This window comes from Phalangium opilio, unplaced genomic scaffold (assembly GCF_054372755.1).
Source record: "Phalangium opilio isolate 3A_F unplaced genomic scaffold, DU_Popi_V2 ptg000031l_1, whole genome shotgun sequence".
Taxonomy (NCBI): Eukaryota; Metazoa; Arthropoda; class Arachnida; order Opiliones; family Phalangiidae; genus Phalangium; species Phalangium opilio.
The window spans coordinates 4,814,538-4,819,928 of NW_028324158.1; the positions used below are offsets into that span (position 1 = coordinate 4,814,538).

The following is a 5,391-nucleotide window of genomic DNA, read 5'->3' on the forward strand; positions in this document are numbered from 1 at the left end:
GCGTAATATTCTTAGTAGATGTAGGTAATTTGAATTAATTTGACCCGTAATTAACTTAAATTTAAGCATTTTCTGTAAAATAGTGCCTCCTGTAAGTCATCTTTTCCCGAGTGCAAAATCTGTATGCACCCTTAAATTTAAGTATATTTGGTAGAAATAAATTTTTAAACGCGTTTATATTATAGAGCGTAATATTCTTAGTAGATGTAGGTAATTTGAATTAATTTGATCGGTAATTAACTTAAATATAAGCAGTTTCTGTAAAATAGTATATTTGGAGGCACCCATGAATCTGTAAAATAGTGTGTTGTAGACACCCCGAATTTAAGTGAGAAAATAGCTAGTTATTAACTATTTAAGTAGTGTATATTAAACCAAACACGTTTCTGATTATGTATAGTAAATTTGAATTAATTTGACCCGTAATTAACTTAAATAATTCATTTTCTGTAAAATAGTGTGTTGTAGACACCCTGAATTTAAGTGAGAAAATAGCTAGTTATTAACTAGCTAAGTAGTGTATATTAAACCAAACACGTTTCTGATTATGTATAGTAAATTTGAATTAATTTGACCCGTAATTAACTTAAATATAAGCATTTTCTGTAAAATAGTAAGTTGTAGTCACCCTTAAATTTAAGTAAATTAGTTCGGAATTAAGTTTTAAAATGGTTTATAATATAGATCATAGTTTACTTATTATATATATGGAATTTTGAACCAGTTTCACCGGTAATTAACTTAAATATAAGTCTTTTTCTATAAAACTACTGCTATAGTAGTTTTCCTACTGAGGGCACTTGTAGGCACTTTCTGTAATTCTGTAAAAAAGTGTGGCCCTTTTCCCAACGAGACCTAGCTATTTCCGTCTCGATTTACATCCGCGATTGCAAATGCAAATTTGGTAGTCCGCTTTTTGACCTAGTTGGGATTTCATTCACATCCATGTTAGCATAGAGGCTTAAGTATGCAATGACAATCTAGTGTAAAGAACTTTTAGGATGACTGATGAAATATGAATTCCGAATAAGATACAAGCGTTGAGTGAAAATATTTGAGTCGGAATAATGTATTATATGACAAAAACGAAACATAAAATATCAAAAATGCAGTTTGAATAAGGGTGTAGAGATTCATAATGCGTGGTGTGTCAAAATATTTACGTGTTCACATCTGGGCTTTCCTGAAAAATATACGTTTAAACCTAGCTAAATCTATGCTGCTTTAGTGAAATAAGCATTAATGAAGTGCAATGTTTTGAAATCTGTCAAAAAACATAATATTTTCACCATTTTGTTTTTCCAACTTTAATATATTCGCTCGTACATTTATTTCTCAAGATGTTTTCCACACGCATTAATATACATAAAAATGCAGAGCCCCATTTTCTAAAAACCTCTAAAGATAGCGCAAATCAGATTCTACATAAATTTCTGTACAGAAACGGTAACATTAGTTTAATCTTCAGTTTCCTACGTAGTGAATTCTCTCTAAAAAGAAAAACCCCTTTTTACGTTTTGCCACTCTTTAGAGTGCAAACGTATTGTTCCGATCTCTGTTGGCTGGACGGCTGGCTGGATATGTTGTGACTGGAAATGTTGTGACCTGATGAATTTTGTCATAAATGAATATTTCGAATTTTAAATTTTCCCGCGAATTTTCAACTCGAAATTCACCCGTAGTTCACGTTACACCTCATAGGTGGCGTAACGTATTTAATTTCAATTGAAATTATTTTTTCCCGTCGGCGCCGGGCCTCGAACCTGCCATGTCCCAATCCATACGAGACGTCAGTGAAGACGCCCGAGCGAGCGCGTTACCACGAAGCCACGCTTGCTTAGTACAAAACCCGAGTTAAGTTAGACTGTAGAGTAGAGAGAGGTAGAAGTTTGTGGATCCCCACCCACCCTCCCCTTCCCGACGCGCGGCAACCAGCTGCGGCTGGATTTTGTAAGTGGGAGAGGAGAGAGAGTAGAGAGAATGACTGCCTAGCGCCCGCCAATAATTTTTAGCAATGCGATTTAAATCAATGAAACATACTCATTTAAAGTTAAATAATTATAATTAGCTAATATGATTATTATATTTAAAAAAAATTATATTATTTAAGTAATAAATTTAACGATAGTTGTTGAGAGATTCAATAGAGGGCAACATGAGATGTCATAAATAGACTGCGAAGTTTGCGAACTCCGTCTAGTTTGTTGTCTGCCTATTGCAAGGTGGATGATCGATGATTAGTTTAATCAGGTGTTTAAATGTAACTTGATTCCGGCGATACCATTAATGACAAACGCAATCAACATACTCATGGTTTAATTAAAGTTAATTAAATTGAATTGCTCAAAGATAATTATAAAATTAAATCAACAACTCAACTATCTGCTCAACGATAATTTGGCTAGTTTTTGTCAGATTTGCTGTTTATTTAAACGTAATTAAACAATGGTTAAATACTGCAGCGTGTATGGGTGTATAAATAATGAGTGGTGTCCGCTTTCACCAATTTCCGCGCGACGTTAAATTGTCGAAACAATGGGATATAGCTTTAAAAATGGGTAAACCACGCACCAAGTCCATGGTTGTCTGCTCCCTTCACTTTAAAGAGGATTACCGCCCTCAACCGAAATATGAACAGTCAGGTATGTTTTAAGCGTACAATATTAATTTAAAACCAATTATAATAAGAGTTATTATTGTAGATAAGTTAAGTTACCCTCCCAGACTTGGACCTTTGGCTGTTCCTTCCAAAAAACTCCCGTTAAGGAAACATGATCAACAATAGTTCAAGGCTAATGGGAGATTGGAAAGACTGAAAAAAAGAAATCAGCTCTCACAATCTCCAACTTTGCATGCAAGTGAAACAGCTGAAATAAATGGACCAGCAGACGCAGAAATTCTAGCTGAAAGATTGGGGATTGATGCTGTTCAACAAACTACCGAGGAAACTACGACCGACAAATGCACCACTCCAAACCCCAATGATAAATCAGGGTTGCCACGGGTCAGGGAGAACCTGAAAAAGTCAGGGAATTTGAAAATGGGCCAAAAAGGTCAGGGAAAAGTCAGGGAATTTGAAAAATTTCAGCAAAGTCAGGGAAAAGTCAGGGAATTTTATTTTAGTAGGTAAAATTTCTGGGGATAAGTCTTTATTGAAAGAGTAATGAAAATTTCTTCTCATCCTCTCTTAACACAGAAAACTCGAGAGCAATCCTAAAAAATGTCTAGAATTGTTTTTGTAAAGTTAATGCTCTCTAAAGAAATCTCTCAGACTGTTATTTATAGTTAAAATTTTTCTTAATCATTTTGGCGAAAATGTTTCTTAATCATTTTGGTGTGAAAAATACATTGGAAAACTTAAATGTAGAGACTTTATTTAATTATAAGCACTTAAAACGTGCTGTAAACATTTACACTTTCGGCCTAAAAGGTCAGGGAAAATCTCAGGAAAAGGTCAGGGAAAACCTGGAAAAGTCAGGGAATTTGGGATGAAAGGCCACTCTAGTGGTAATTTTCTCAACTCAATGGGTAATTTAGTCCAGTTTAAAAAAAATCCATATTTCCCACCCTGGTCCGACATAAGTGAAGGACGTGACGTCATGCGAGACTGCGCAGTGCGAATTTACTTTCGTCATCGCAAAAATTTGCCCCAGAAATGAGCCATCTAACGGTTACTAATCGCAAATTCAAAACGTCACATAAAAAACGCTTCTGTTGTACATTCAAGGCAGTGATGTGCGTGAGGATATTTGTTTTCACGCTTAGAGGATAGGTAACTCCCTATCTCCGACGGCAGCTTATTTGATATATAATCTTTTCCAGCGTTGGTTGTCAGCACGCGCAAACCCAGATTTCTATGTTGGAGCGGCTAAATTATGATCACTAACGTAGGTTTGTGCGTGCAGACAACAGACAATGCAATTACTGATTTACAGGATTTAAAACGTCGAGATTTTAAATCCTAAATATCAGTATTTTTTTTCGTCTTTTGTCTCGAAATATTTCTTTCGTGTGTTGTCAGCACGCTTAAAACTAGGTTATAGATTACCGCAAAATCACTCCAGTATAGGAACCAGGGTTTGCTCGTGCTGAGAACCAAAGCTAGAACAAATTTTATATAGAATAAGCTGCCGTCGAAGATAGGGAGTTGCCAATCTTGTAGGCGTGAGAAAAAATTTCCTCTCAAAGTTTTTACTTTCGCGAGTTTTAGAGGTTCGGAAAAGTATTGGTCCGACCCTGGCTGGCAGGCTGAGCGTCCCTTCAACCACATTTTTAATTATAAATTATTTCCTTACAAAGTTTTTACTTTCGCGCGTTTTAGAGGTTCGGAAAAGTGTTGGTCCGACCCTGGCTGGCAGATTGGGCGTCCCTTCTACCCCATTTTTAGTTCTAAAATTGTTTTATACTAAATTAAGATATATAAAATTGTTTTTAAATTAACTTTCTTGGCACAAATATTATGAGATTTTTGTAAGTTTTTTCGTTTCCGGCTTCTCTGATTAATTAACGCTCAGTACGTCATAAACAAAAAGGAATGAGGTTGTTTTGGGCGGTAATATCTATCGGGCCTGCCTTCTATTCAGTACGATTTTCTCTGTTCTTTATCTCCACCATCCGTTTCCGTGTCACGTCTAGCGTTGTTCTTTAGGGCTTATGCAAATTACTTCAATTCTATCGCGGCAAGTTTCAAGGCAACATGACTCGGGGCTAATTCTAAGTGCTTGTTGCATATTGCTATAAGCGTGCAACCAATAAAATAATTTTACTGCCCAAACTCATCAATTATCCCACAAATATTAGGTTTGCAACAAAATTGTTCCAGTTCATAGGACAGAAGTTGGTTATTTACTTGTTTCATAAATCTATAACCCAAGATCAAGCTAGATTATTTTTATTCATAATTGGAATGATATTTTATATTTAGAAGAAAAAAAAATAACCGTAAAGTATATAGGCCGGGGTCACCTTACAATAAATTTAGCTAGCCCAGGCAAAACGTCATATGGCCGGGGCCATCTTGTTTGTTGACTATATTTCTCGAGTTTGGGCACAAAAGGTTTATGGGATTTTCATAGGACTGTCCTTTAATGGTTTACAGCTAGCTATATTATTTCAGTTCCATTCGTCGTGCCTTTGTGGTCATACTATACTTGTAAGGTAGACGCGATCTCTGGACATCCAGAAAGACTAGTACGTCTCAGGAATGGCGAGGATGGACACAGTTTTTTTTCGTTCGGGGTTTTCGGGTTTGCTCGAGATCTCTCACGCGGAACGGAGCTGGAAATAGACTCCAATAGCTTCGCAGCTGTCATCTCTCTCTTCCTGAATTTGTACGAACCTTTGGGGACTCCTCTCTCAAATTCGCTCCGTGGATATCAGCGATATACCGGG

General features: G+C 36.2%; 1 long non-coding RNA gene across 1 annotated transcript; it reads left to right on the top strand.

Moving 5' to 3' along the window:
- The first annotated feature begins 1,766 nt into the window (after positions 1-1,766).
- Positions 1,767-3,442, top strand: LOC149690159 (uncharacterized). Its single transcript, XR_016383637.1, has 2 exons — positions 1,767-2,642; positions 2,703-3,442. It is a non-coding gene; the product is annotated as an uncharacterized LOC149690159 (long non-coding RNA).
- Positions 3,443-5,391: the final 1,949 nt, after the last annotated feature.